Below are 15,201 nucleotides of genomic sequence, written 5' to 3'. Positions count from 1 at the left end.
ATTCAATTAATTGAAAATAACGATTAAACTGAAACAGGCTGTTTTTCAACTGATCCAAATTTTAGGACCGCATGCCTTTAAAAGGCCAAATCTGTGAAAAAATGTGGATTCATTGTCATTTTCTGTCAGGTAGTCACACGTTGTGATGGCAAAGGCAAAAAAACTCTCCCTTTTTTAACGTGGTCGGGTTGTTGAACTGCATAAGCAGGGTCTCTCACAGCGCACCATCGCTGCTGAGGTGGGATGCAGTAAGACAGTTATTTAGAATTTCTTAAATGATCCTGAGGGTTGTGGAACAAAAAAGTCAAGTGGAAGACCCCAAAAAATTTCAGCAGCAATAAGCCGGAGGATCCAATTGACTGTCCGTCAAGACACTGGACGATCCTCGACCAAAATTAAGGCCCTTACTGGTGCTGACTGCAGCCCCATAAACCATCAGACGGCATCTGAGACTGAAGGGGTTCAAAAACAAAAAATGTCTTCAAAGACCTCGTCTCCTTGAACGCAACAGAACTGCTCGTTTGGACTTTGCAAGAGAGCACCAAACATGGGACATTCAAAGGTGGAAGAAAGTTTTATTCTCTGATGAGAAAAAATTTAACCTTGATGGTCCTGATGGTTTCCAACGTTACTGGCATGACAAGCAGATCCCACCTGAGATGTTTTCTACGCGCCACAGTGGAGGGGGCGCCATAATGGTCTGGGGTGCTTTCTGCTTCAGTGGAACAATGGAGCTTCAGGAAGTGCAGGGGCCTCAAACGGCCGCTGGCTATGTCCAGATGTTGCAGAGAGCATTCCTCATGACTGAGGGCCCTCGTCTCTGTGGTAACGACTGGGTTTTTCAACAGGACAACGCTGTAGCGTTCCCGCAGGACAAGGGACTTCTTCCAGGAGAATAACATCACTCTTTTGGCCCATCCTGCGTGTTCCCCTGATCTAAATCCAATTGAGAACCTTTGGGGATGGATGGCATAGGAAGTTTACAAAAATGGATAACAGTTCCAGACAGTAGATGGCCTTCATGCGGCCATCTTCACCACTTGGAGAAATGTTCCCACTCACCTCATGGAAACGCTTGCATCAAGCATGCCAAAACAAATTTGTGAAGTGATAAATAATAACGGTGGAGCTACTCATTACTGAGTTCATGTTTGGAATATGGATTTCTGTTTTTGGGGGGTTTCGTTTTTTCTTTGGAGGTGTGGTCCTAAACTTTTGATCAGCTGAAAAACAGCCTGTTTCAGTTTATTCTTTGTTTTTATTAAATTGAATGCTCAAAAAATGTTTTGTCTCACTCCCATTTCTTCTTGTTGCATGTTGAAGCTCTACTTGGAACCTTGTTAAGATCCAGCCATGCTAAATATGATTTCTTGCAATTTTTCAAGTGGTCTAAAACTTTTTATCAGGACTGTACTTTTACGTTTCTACCCTCTGTGCACCATGTAGTGTGTGGTAGGAACAGAGCCTTTTAAGGATGAACAAACCTGACAATGTGACAACTGTCACTGCATGTTGGTTCAGTTCAGTCACAATAATGACCAAAGAAGACATTAACATTTTGGATGTTCATGGATGAGAATGACACACAGATAAGAAATGTATAGTTGAAAAAAGGCATCAGTCCAGTTTCTTCAACCTATGCTCCTGCAGTTTTAATCCACAGAAATAAAATTAAAAAAAACAACACAATTAAGCAGAAGCCAATTTTTCTTACCACCTTAAAGGATATCGACACCTTAGTAAAAAAAAAAAAAACACACTAATTTATTTTGTGAAGAAAATCATTTCTCCAAATAGTTCTATTTATCTATCTTTTTTCATTTTTTGTTCTACAGCCTGCTGTGCTTTCTATGCACAGCAGGCTGCTCTCAGTGAGTTTACAGAGAATCCGTCATCTGACTGATGTTCTGTAACTCCTCATGTGTGCACACGGGAGCACGCACTGTGTCCCTCCCCCTCTCCCTCCTTAGTCAGGAGCCCTGTATTAGAAGAGGTCAGGTCGAGCACACACAAAGCCCCGCCCCTCTCCCGAGAATCCCCACCCCTCACGGACATCTCTCTCACCAAGAGCAACTCCAGACTACATTGTGGTTACAGGACCTGTGGTGATGTCACAGTCATGTGATCAGCCATATGTGTGGGAGGAGTTAGGGGAACACAGGCTCCCTGTAGGAGAATGTGAAGGTACTTTATGTATGGAAGGTGTGTATAGAGCAGGACTATGTCAGTGTAACCAGTCTATTGTACAGTTTTCTGTGTGTTGTGTGCACACAGTAGTTCTATCAGTATAATGGACATGTATAAGAGCTTTGTGTGCAATGTGTATATAGCAAACTATCTGTGTAATGGGCATGTGGTAGAGCTGTGTATGGTGTAGCTGTATATGTTTATAGTAGTGTCAGGTGGGCGCTGTGTATGGCAGCGTCAGGTTGGCGCTGTTTATGGCAGCATCAGGTTGGCGCTGTGTATGGCAGCATCAGGCGGGCACTGTGTATGGCAGCATCAGGCAGGTGCTGTGTATGGCAGCGTCAGGCAGTCGCTGTGTATGGAAGCATCAGGTGGGCACTGTGTATTGCAGAATCAGGCGGGCACTGTGTATGGCAGCATCAGGTGGGTGCTGTGTATGGCAGCGTCAGGTTGTCGCTGTGTATGGCAGCATCAGGTTGGCGCTGTGTATGGCAGCGTCAGGTGGGCGTTGTGTATGGCAGCAGTGGTATTATGTTTAGATGGCCGGTGGTCTTATGTTTAGATGGCCAGAGGTCTTATGTTAAGATGGCCGGTGCTGAAAGAAGCTCACCCACCCCCCCTACTTTCAGGATGGCAGTTGATGCAACAAGCCCCCTCTCGACCCCCCAAGTCAAGGTTTGCAGAGAAGCAGCAGGGCAGAGTGTTAGCTATAACATACAGTCGTAGCCAAAAGTTTTGAGAATGACACAAATTTTCGTTTTCACAAAGTTTGCTGCAAAACTACTTTTAGATCTTTGTTTCAGTTGTTTCTGTGATGTAGTGAAAAATAATTACACACAGTTCATACGTTTCAAAGGCTTTTATCGACATTTACATGACATTTATGCAAAGAGTCAGTATTTGCAGTGTTGGCCCTTCTTTTTCAGGACCTCTGCAATTCGACTGGGCATGCTCTCAATCAACTTCTGGGCCAATTCCTGACTGATAGCAACCCATTCTTTCATAATCACTTCTTGGAGTTTGTCAGAATTAGTGGGTTTTTGTTTGTCCACCCGCCTCTTGAGGATTGATCACATGTTCTCAATGGGATTAAGATCTGGAGAGTTTCCAGGCCATGGACCCAAAATGTCAACGTTTTGGTCCCCGAGCCACTTAGTTATCACTTTTGCCTTATGGCACGGTGCTCCATCGTGCTGGAAAATGCATTGTTCTTCAGCAAACTGTTGTTGGATTGTTGGAAGAAGTTGCTGTTGGAGGGTGTTTTGGTACCATTCTTTATTCATGGCTGTGTTTTTGGGCAAAATTGTGAGTGAGCCCACTGCCTTGGATGAGAAGCAACCCCACACATGAATGGTCTCAGGATGCTTTACGAGTAGGGATGAGCGAACCTGAACTGTATAGTTCGGGTTCGTACCGAATTTTGGGGTGTCCGTGACACGGACCCGAACCCGAACATTTTCGTAAAAGTCCGGGTTCGGGTTCGGTGTTCGGCGCTTTCTTGGCGCTTTTTGAAAGGCTGCAAAGCAGCCAATCAATAAGCATCATACTACTTGCCCCAAGAGGCCATCACAGCCTTGCCTACTATTGGCATGGCTGTGATTGGCCAGTGCAGCATGTGACCCAGCCTCTATATAAGCTTGGGTCACGTAGCGCTGCACGTCACTCTGCTGATACAAGCGTAGGGAGAGGTTGCAGCTGCGAAGTTAGGGCGAGATTAGGCAGATTAACTCCTCCAAAAGACTTAATTCAGTGATCGATCTACAGCTGTGGATCATTGAAGTGCTGATATTCAATTGCTCACTGTTTTTAGGCTGCCCAGAGCGTTTTTATATCACTTTTTTCTGGGGTGATCGGCGGCCATTTTGTGGCTTGTAGTGCGCCAGCACAAGCTACCACCAAGTACATTTAACCATCAATAGTGTGGTTATTTTTTGCTATATCCTACATCAGGGTCAAGCTTTCATCAAGTGCATTTAACCATCAAAAGTGTGGTTATTTTTTGGCCATATACTACATCAGGGGCAAGCTGAGCTTGTGTCACCCAAGTGCATTTAACCATCAATCGTGTGGTTATTTTTTGCTATATCCTACATCAGGGTCAAGCTGTCATCAAGTGCATTTAACCATCAATAGTGTGGTTATTTTTTTCTATATCCTACATCAGGGTCAAGCTTTCATCAAGTGCATTTAACCATCAATAGTGTGGTTATTTTTTGGACATATACTACATCAGGGGCAAGTTGAGCCTGTCACCCAGCGCCTAAAAAATAGGCCTCACATTTATATTCATCCAAATCTGTACTGTTTTAGCTGGTCAAGTTATTGTTTGTGACCGTCAAAGCACAGTTTTTGTTCTGGGTTGAAAAACAATTCCCAAATTTGCAATTCTCAAAATTAGTGGTTTCTGCTGTATCAGGCCTACTTTAAATCTATCCCTAAAAGGGTATATTAGATTCAAGGTGCTGATAGGGTCATTCTCAAAAACTTAACACACACGCTACAGTGCAGATCCAAGTCTAATTCTGTGATTAAAAGTATACCTGTCACCCAGCGCCTAAAAAATAGGCCTCACATTTATATTCAACCAAATCTGTACTGTTTTAGCTGGTCAAGTTATTGTTTGTGACCGTCAAAGCACAGTTTTTGTTCTGGGTTGAAAAACAATTCCCAAATTTGCAATTCTCAAAATTAGTGGTTTCTACTGTATAAGGCCTACTTTAAATCTATCCCTAAAAGAGTATATTAGATTCAAGGTGCTGATAGGGTCATTCTCAAAAACTTAACACACACGCTACAGTGCAGATCCAAGTCTAATTCTGTGATTAAACGTATACCTGTCACCCAGCGCCTAAAAAATAGGCCTCACATTTATATTCAGTAATGACAGCAGTCTCTTATGCTGTTTGAAGACTCTGCTGCCAGGTTTTCCCAAGGGCATCCACCTAGCCCTTCCCCAGGGGTGGAAGAGATAGAATGCACTAACGCACAACCACTTAAGTTTCCTGATAAATCTGTCATTACTGGTGTGCCTGTATTAGTGTAATACAGTACCTAAATAGATAGCCAGATAGTGTTCGGTGTCTGTAAAAAAAGGCCTGAATTTTTATTCAATACATTGGCCCGAATAATATTTTTCTTATTGTGGTGAACGGTAACAATAAGGAAAACATCTAGTAAGGGACGCGGACGTGGACATGGTCGTGGTGGTGTTAGTGGACCCTCTGGTGCTGGGAGAGGACGTGGCCGTTCTGCCACAGCCACACGTCCTAGTGTACCAACTACCTCAGGTCCCAGTAGCCGCCAGAATTTACAGGGATATTTGGTGGGGCCCAATGCCGTTCTAAGGATGGTAAGGCCTGAGCAGGTACAGGCATTAGTCAATTGGGTGGCCGACAGTGCATCCAGCACGTTCACATTATCTCCCACCCAGTCTTCTGCAGAAAGCGCACAGATGGCGCATGAAAACCAAGCCCATCAGTCTGTCACATCACCCCCATGCATATCAGGGAAACTGTCTGAGCCTCAAGTTATGCAGCAGTCTCTTAGGCTGTTTGAAGACTCTGCTGCCAGGGTTTCCCAAGGGCATCCACCTAGCCCTTCCCCAGGGGTGGAAGAGATAGAATGCACTAACGCACAACCACTTAAGTTTCCTGATGATGAGGACATGGGAATACCACCTCAGCACGTCTCTGATGATGACGAAACACAGGTGCCAACTGCTGCGTCTTTCTGCAGTGTGCAGACTGAACAGGAGGTCAGGGATCAAGACTGGGTGGAAGACGATGCAGGGGACGATGAGGTTCTAGACCCCACATGGAATGAAGGTCGTGCCACTGACTTTCACAGTTCAGAGGAAGAGGCAGTGGTGAGACCGAGCCAACAGCGTAGCAAAAGAGGGAGCAGTGGGCAAAATCAGAACACCCGCAGCCAAGAGACTCCGCCTGCTACTGACCACCGCCATCTGGGACCGAGCACCCCAAAGGCAGCTTCAAGGAGTTCCCTGGCATGGCACTTCTTCAAACAATGTGCTGACGACAAGACCCGAGTGGTTTGCACGCTGTGCCATCAGAGCCTGAAACGAGGCATTAACGTTCTGAACCTTAGCACAACCTGCATGACCAGGCACCTGCATGCAAAGCATGAACTGCAGTGGAGTAAACACCTTAAAAACAAGGAAGTCACTCAGGCTCCCCCTGCTACCTCTTCTGCTGCTGCCGCCTTGGCCTCTTCTGCTGCTGCCGCCGCCTCGGCCTCTTCCTCCGCCTCTGGAGGGACGTTGGCACTTGCCGCCCAGCAAACATGGGATGTACCACCAACACCACCACCTGCGTCACCAAGCATCTCAACCATGTCACACGGCAGCGTTCAGCTCTCCATCTCACAAACATTTGAGAGAAAGCGTAAATTCCCACCTAGCCACCCTCGATCCCTGGCCCTGAATGCCAGCATTTCTAAACTACTGGCCTATGAAATGCTGTCATTTAGGCTGGTGGACACAGACAGCTTCAAACAGCTCATGTCGCTTGCTGTCCCACAGTATGTTGTTCCCAGCCGCCACTACTTCTCCAAGAGAGCCGTGCCTTCCCTGCACAACCAAGTATCCGATAAAATCAAGTGTGCACTGTGCAACGCCATCTGTGGCAAGGTCCACCTAACCACAGATACGTGGACCAGTAAGCACGGCCAGGGACGCTATATCTCCCTAACTGCACACTGGGTAAATGTAGTGGCGGCTGGGCCCCAGGCGGAGAGCTGTTTGGCGCACGTCCTTCCGCCGCCAAGGATCGCAGGGCAACATTCTTTGCCTCCTGTCTCCTCCTCCTCCTACTCAGCTTCCTCCTCCTCTTCTTCCAACTGCTCATCCAGTCAGCCGCACACCTTCACCACCAACTTCAGCATAGCCCGGAATAAACGTCAGCAGGCCGTTCTGAAACTCATATGTTTGGGGGACAGGCCCCACACCGCACAGGAGTTGTGGCGGGGTATAGAACAACAGACCGACGAGTGGTTGCTGCCGGTGAGCCTCAAGCCTGGCCTGGTGGTGTGCGATAATGGGCGAAATCTCGTTGCAGCTCTGGGACTAGCCGGTTTGACGCACATCCCTTGCCTGGCGCATGTGCTGAATTTGGTGGTGCAGAAGTTCATTCACAACTACCCCGACATGTCAGAGCTGCTGCATAAAGTCCGGGCCGTCTGTTCGCGCTTCCGGCGTTCACAACCTGCCGCTGCTCGCCTGTCTGCGCTACAGCGTAACTTCGGCCTTCCCGCTCACCGCCTCAAATGCGACGTGCCCACCAGGTGGAACTCCACCTTGCACATGCTGGACAGACTGTGCGAGCAGCAGCAGGCCATAGTGGAGTTTCAGCTGCAGCACGCACGGGTCAGTCGCACTGCAGATCAGCCCCACTTCACCACCAATGACTGGGCCTCCATGCGATAACTGTGTGCCCTGTTGCGCTGTTTCGAGTACTCCACCAACATGGCCAGTGGCGATGACGCCGTTATCAGCGTTACAATACCACTTCTATGTCTCCTTGAGAAAACACTTAGGGCGATGATGGAAGAGGAGGTGGCCCAGGAGGAAGAGGAGGAAGAGGGGTCATTTTTAGCACTTTCAGGCCAGTCTCTTCGAAGTGACTCAGAGGGAGGTTTTTTGCAACAGCAGAGGCCAGGTACAAATGTAGCCAGACAGGGCCCACTACTGGAGGACGAGGAGGATACGCCTCCCACAGAGGACAGCTTGTCCTTACCTCTGGGCAGCCTGGCACACATGAGCGACTACATGCTGCAGTGCCTGCGCAACGACAACAGAGTTGCCCACATTTTAACATGTGCGGACTACTGGGTTGCCACCCTGCTGGATCCCCGGTACAAAGACAATGTGCCCACCTTACTTCCTACACTGGAGCGTGATAGGAAGATGCGCGAGTACAAGCGCACGTTGGTAGACGCGCTACTGAGAGCATTCCCAAATGTCACAGGGGAACCAGTGGAAGCCCAAGGCGAAGGCAGAGGAGGAGCAAGAGGTCGCCAACGCAGCTGTGTCACGGCCAGCTCCTCTGAGGGCAGGGTTAGCATGGCAGAGATGTGGAAAAGTTTTGTCACCACGCCACAGCTAACTGCACCACCACCTGATACGGAACGTGTTAGCAGGAGGCAACATTTCAATAACATAATGGAACAGTACCTGTGCACACCCCTCCACGTACTGACTGATGGTTCAGCCCCATTCAACTTCTGGGTCTCCAAATTGTCCACGTGGCCAGAGCTAGCCTTTTATGCCTCGGAGGTGCTGGCCTGCCCGGCGGCCAGCATTTTGTCTGAACGTGTATTCAGCACGGCAGGGGGCGTCATTTCAGACAAACGCAGCCGCCTGTCTACAGCCAACGTGTCCAAGCTGACGTTCATAAAAATGAACCAGGCATGGATCCCACAGGACCTGTCCATCCCTTGTGCAGATTAGACATTAACTACCTCCCCTTAACAATATATTATTGTACTCCAGGGCACTTCCTTATTCAATCCTATTTTTTTTTTCATTTTACCATTATATTGCGGGGCAACCCAAAGTTGAATGAACCTCTCCTCTGTCTGGGTGCCGGGGCCTAAATATGTGATAGTGGCCTGTTCCAGTGGTGGGTGACGTGAAGCCTGATTCTCTGCTATAACATGAAGACTGATTCTGTGCTGACATGAAGCCATATTCTCTGTTACGGGACCTCTCTCCTCTGTCTGGGTGCCTGGGCCTAAATATGTGACAGTGGCCTGTTCCAGTGGTGGGTGACGTGAAGCCTGATTCTCTCCTATGACATGAAGACTGATTCTCTGCTGACATGAAGCCAGATTCTCTGTTACGGGACCTCACTCCTCTGTCTGGGTGCCTGGGCCTAAATATGTGACAGTGGCCTGTTCCAGTGGTGGGTGACTTGAAGCCTGTTTCTCTGCTATGACATGAAGACTGATTCTCTGCTGACATGAAGCCAGATTCTCTGTTACGGGACCTATCTCCTCTGCCTGGGTGCCTGGGCCTAAATATGTGACAGTGGCCTGTTCCAGTGGTGAGTGACGTGAAGCCTGATTCTCTGCTATGACATGAAGACTGATTCTCTGCTGACATGAAACTAGATTCTCTGTTACGGGACCTCTCTCCTCTGTCTGGGTGCCGGGGCCTAAATATGTGACAGTGGCCTGTTCCAGTGGTGGGTGACGTGAAGCCTGATTCTCTGCTATGACATGAAGACTGATTCTCTGCTGACATGAAGCCAGATTCTCTGTTACGGGACCTCTCTCCTCTGCCTGGGTGCCTGGGCCTAAATATGTGACAGTGGCCTGTTCCAGTGGTGGGTGACGTGAAGCCTGATTCTCTGCTATGACATGAAGACTGATTCTCTGCTGACATGAAGCCAGATTCTCTGTTATGGGACCTCTCTCCTCTGTCTGGGTGCCGGGGCCTAAATATGTGACAGTGGCCTGTTCCAGTGGTGGGTGACGTGAATCCTGATTCTCTGCTATGACATGAAGACTGATTCTCTGCTGACATGAAGCCAGATTCTCTGTTACGGGACCTCTCTCCTCTGCCTGGGTGCCTGGGCCTAAATATGTGACAGTGGCCTGTTCCAGTGGTGGGTGACGTGAAGCCTGATTCTCTGCTATGACATGAAGACTGATTCTCTGCTGACATGAAGCCAGATTCTCTGTTACGGGACCTCTCTCCTCTGCCTGGGTGCCTGGGCCTAAATATGTGACAGTGGCCTGTTCCAGTGGTGGGTGACGTGAATCCTGATTCTCTGCTATGACATGAAGACTGATTCTCTGCTGACATGAAGCCAGATTCTCTGTTACGGGACCTCTCTCCTCTGCCTGGGTGCCTGGGCCTAAATATGTGACAGTGGCCTGTTCCAGTGGTGGGTGACGTGAAGCCTGATTCTCTGCTATGACATGAAGACTGATTCTCTGCTGACATGAAGCCAGATTCTCTGTTACGGGACCTCTCTCCTCTGCCTGGGTGCCTGGGCCTAAATATGTGACAGTAGCCTGTTCCAGTGGTGGGTGACGTGAAGCCTGATTCTCTGCTATGACATGAAGACTGATTCTCTGCTGACATGAAGCCAGATTCTCTGTTACGGGACCTCTCTCCTCTGCCTGGGTGCCTGGGCCTAAATATGTGACAGTGGCCTGTTCCAGTGGTGGGTGACGTGAAGCCTGATTCTCTGCTATGACATGAAGATTGATTCTCTGCTGACATGAAGCCAGATTCTCTGTTACGGGACCTCTCTCCTCTGCCTGGGTGCCTGGGCCTAAATATGTGACAGTGGCCTGTTCCAGTGGTGGGTGATGTGAAGCCTGATTCTCTGCTATGACATGAAGACTGATTCTCTGCTGACATGAAGCCAGATTCTCTGCTATGGCATGAAGAGACTGATTCTCTGCTGACGTGAAGCCAGATTCTCTGCTATGGGACCTCTGTCCAATTGATATTGGTTAATTTTTTTTTTATTTTAATTCATTTCCCTATCCACATTTGTTTGCAGGGGATTTGCAGCCCTCTAGCTCTTTCCTGGGCTGTTTTACAGTCTTTTTAGTGCCGAAAAGTTCGGATCCCCATTGACTTCAATGGGGTTCGGGACGAAGTTCGGGTCGGGTTCGGATCCCGAACTCGAACATTTCAGGGAAGTTCGGCCGAACTTTTCGAACCCGAACATCCAGGTGTTCGCTCAACTCTATTTACGAGGCTTCATCGGAGAATATGACTTTGCCCCAGTCCTCAGCAGTCCATTCACCATACTTTCTGCAAAGGTTCAATCTGTCCCTGATGTTTTTTTTGGAGAGAAGTGGCTTCTTTGCTGCCCTTCTTGACACCAGGCCATCTTCCAAAAGTCTTCAACTCACTGTGCATGCAGATGCGCTCACACCTGCCTGCTGCCATTCCTGAGCAAGCTCTGCACTGGTGGCACTCTGATCCCGCAGCTGAATCCTCTTTAGGAGACGATCCTGGTGCTTGCTGGACTTTCTTGGACGCCCTGAAGCCTTCTTAACAAGAATTGAACCTCTTTGCTTCAAGTTCTTGATGATCCTAAAAATTGTTGATTGAGGTGCAATCTTAGTAGCCACAATATCCTTGCCTGTGAAGCCATTTTTATGCAACGCAATGATGGCTGCACGCGTTTCTTTGCAGGTCACTATGGTTAACAATGAAAGAACAATGATTTTAAGCATCACCCTCCTTTTAACATGTCAAGTCTGCCATTTTAACCCAATCAATCTGACATAATGATCTCCAGCCTTGTGCTCGTCACATTCTCACCTGAGTTAACAAGACGATTACTGAAATGATCTCAGCAGGTCCTTTAATGACAGCAATGAAATGCAGTGGAAATTTTTTTTGGGGATTAAGTTAATTTTTATGGCAAAGAAGGACTATGCAATTCATTTGATCCCTCTTCATAACATTCTGGAGTATATGCAAATTGCTATTATAAAAACTTAAGCAGCAACTTTTCCAATTTCCAATATTTATGTAATTCTCAAAACTTTTGGCCACGACTGTACAGCTGACACTCTGCTTGAAATGGCCAACATTGGTGCTAGAAACGATGTCGGCTGTTTAACCCCTTCCATGCTGCGGTCCTTTGGGATTCCTGCATGGAGGGGATAACCTTTTGGGCCGCTGCTTTGCTGTGGTAGCAGCCCAATGCTTGAAGAGTAAACTGAGTGAGGGAGCTCTGTGCCAGTGTCCCGATGGTTACCATGTCTACCAGAACTCTTCACAGGCATCCGGATAGCCATGAAATAGCTGAGCCTGATCAGGCTTATTGTGAATTACAATACACTGCAGTACACTATACAGAGTACTGAAGTGTATTGTAAAGGCATCAGATCCAGTGGATCTTAAAGAACCATGTGGGTCTGAGTCCAAAAAGTAATTTATTTTTTTTTCAAAAAATCTAACTTCTTCCTATATCCAGACATATAATTGGTTAAAAATTTAAAAAACACTAAACATTTTTGGTATCGCCACGTCCGTAAAGACTTGATCTATAAAAGGATCATGCACTTTTACCTCACGGTGAATGCCATAAAAAAAAAAAAAAAAAAAACTATGATGGAATTGCAATTTTGCCCACCGAACTTCCCACAAAATGGTATAAAAAGTGATCAAAACAGTCATTTGTACCCCAAAATTGTACTAATCAAACCGTCATCTCATCCCACAAAAAATGAGCCCCTACATAAGAAAACCGCCCAAAAAATAAAAAAAGATATGGCTTTCAGAAAATGGAGACACTAAAACACGATTTCTTTTGTAAAAAAAATGCTCTTATTGTGTTATACCAAAATATGTTTAAAAAAACAGACATATTAGGTATTGCCGCGTCTGTAAAAACCTGCTGTATAAAAATATCACATGCGCTAACCCGTCTGGTGAACGCCGTAAAAAAATAAAATAAAAACGTGCCAAAAAAGCCATTTTTTATCACCTAACAACACAAAAAGTGTAATACCAAGCAATCAAAAATTCATATGTGCCCAAAAATGGTACAAATCGAACAGTCATCTCATCCCACAAAATGAGACCCTACCTAAGACAATCACCCAAAAAATAAAAAAATATGGCTTTCAGAAAATGGAAATACAAAAACATGATTTTTTCCCCCCAAAATTTTATTATTGTGCAAATCCTAAATAAAATGAAAATAAATAAATAAATAGACATATTAGGTATTGCCACGATGTTATGACCTGCTCTATAAAAATATCACATTATCTACTCTGTCAGGTGAGCATTGTAAAAAACAAAAAAGTAAAAACTGTGCCAGAACAACCATTTTTTGGTTACCTTGAATCACAAAAAGAGTAATATATATTTACAGTGGATATAAAAAGTCTACACACCCCTGTTAAAATGTCAGGTTTCTGTGATGTAAAAAAATTAGACAAAGATAAATCATTTCAGAACTTTTTCCACCTTTAATATGACCTATAAACTGTACAATTGAAAAACAAACTGAAATCTTTTAGGTAGAGGGAAGAAAAAAATATATAAATAAAAAAAATGGTTTCATAAGTGTGCACACCCATAAACTAATACTTTGTTGAAGCACCTTTTGATTTTATTACAGCACTCAGTCTTTTTGGGTATGAGTCTATCAGCATGGCACATTTTGACTTGGCAAGATTTGCCCACTCTTCTTTGCAAAAACACTCCAAATCTGTCAGATTGCGAGGGCATCTCCTGTGCACAGCACTCTTCAGATCACCCCACAGATTTTCAACCGAATTCAGGTCTGGGCTCTGGCTGGGCCATTCCAAAACTTTAATCTTCTTCTGGTGAAGCCATTCCTTTGTTGATTTGGATGTATGCTTTGGGTCGTTGTCATGCTGAAAGATTAAGTTCCTCTTTATGTTCAGATTTCTAGCAGAAGCTTGAAGGTTTTGTGCCAATATTGACTGCTATTTTGAACTGTTCATAATTCCCTCTAGCTCAACTAAGGCCCCAGTTCCAGCTGAGGAAAAACAGCCCCAAAGCATGATGCTGCCACCACCATGCTTCACGGTGGGTATGGTGTTCTTTTGGTGATGTGCAGTCTTGTTTTTGAACCAAACATATCTTTTGGAATTATGGCCAAAAAGCTCAACCTTGGTTTCATCAGACCATAACACCTTTTCCCACATGCTTTTGGGAGACTTCAGATGTGTTTTTGAAAAATGTAGCCTGGCTTGGATGTTTTTCTTCAAAAGAAAAGGCTTTCGTCTTGCCGCTCTACCCCATAGCCCAGACATATAAAGAAAAGGGGAGATTGTTGTCACATGTACCACACAGCCAGTACTTGCCAGATATTCCTGCAGCTCCTTTAATGTTGCTGTAGGCCTCTTGGTGGCCTCCCAGACCAGTTTTCTTCTCATCTTTTCATCAATTTTAGAGGGAAGTCCAGTAGAGTTGAGCGGACACCTTGACCCGAACTTGAGCCCGAACCCCATTGAAGTCAATGGGAACCCGAACAATTGAGCACTAAAATGGCTGTAAAAAGGTCATGGAAAGGGCTAGAGGGCTGCAAATGTCAGCAAAATGTAATTAAGAGCATGGCAAATGCTCTGCAAACAAATGTGGATAGGGAAATGACTTCAAATAACATAAAATACGTAAAAATTAAAAATAATAATCTTGATCTTGGAGGATGAGGTCCATATGGAATAGAAGGTTGAGGAGGCGGTGGATGTGGCAGTGTAGGTGGAAGTGGCAGTGGAGGATGAGGAGAAAGCCTACACTTTGGTTTTATTTTTTATTATTTTTTGTTTAAATTAGGGTACACCCCAAAACATTGGGAAATAAAACCTGTTATAACCCCCTCCAGCCATGCTAAACAAACGTTCAGACAATACACTGGCAGCAGGGCAGGCCAGCACCTCCAAGACGTAAAAGGCAAGCTCAGGACATGTGCCCATTTTGGAGACCCAGAAGTTGAAGGGGCAGACCCATCAGTCAGTACGTGTAGGCGTGTGCACATATTCTGCCCCACCATGTCACACGTCCCCGTGATGTTCACGATCCAATTGGATATCTTCTCTATCAACTTATGTCCTTTTCTGCGCCTACCATGTTATTCACGGTTAGCGGCGAATCAGGGTTTCACACCGGAGAGAGAACGTGAGAAAGGGATACTACATCCAAGGGAGGTCAATGGATGAAATTCAATGTGATCGAGCGGAAATGTGGGACAAAGAATTGAAGCAGAAGCTTCTAAGTTAAGTAGGGGGCGTGCGGCAATTACTCCCGACTCGGGGAGGTAGTGACGATAAATAACAATACAGGACTCTTAAGATGCCCTGTTATTGAAATGATTATTAAAAAAATTATAGGGAATGTCACTGGGGTATTTTGGATTTCGAAACGACAGGAGAGGCCCTGCTGCCGCTTTGTTGACTCCAGATAACTTCTGCCTGATCGCACGTCCCCGTGACGTCCACGATCAATTTGGATATCTTCTCTATCAACTTTTGATGTTCTTTTCTGCG

The 15,201-nt window shown here is 46.0% G+C and overlaps 1 long non-coding RNA gene across 1 annotated transcript; it reads right to left on the bottom strand.

Annotated features, from left to right (window-relative positions):
- Positions 1-1,285: 1,285 nt before the first annotated feature.
- Positions 1,286-6,912, bottom strand: LOC120991442. Its single transcript, XR_005776670.1, has 3 exons — positions 6,902-6,912; positions 5,747-5,750; positions 1,286-1,413 (listed from the first exon to the last, which is right to left on the bottom strand). It is a non-coding gene; the product is annotated as an uncharacterized LOC120991442 (long non-coding RNA).
- Between the last annotated feature and the right edge of the window lie 8,289 nt (positions 6,913-15,201).

Source organism: Bufo bufo, chromosome 2, assembly GCF_905171765.1.
Source record: "Bufo bufo chromosome 2, aBufBuf1.1, whole genome shotgun sequence".
NCBI classification, from domain to species: Eukaryota; Metazoa; Chordata; class Amphibia; order Anura; family Bufonidae; genus Bufo; species Bufo bufo.
This window is presented reverse-complemented; position numbering and strand designations above follow the sequence as displayed.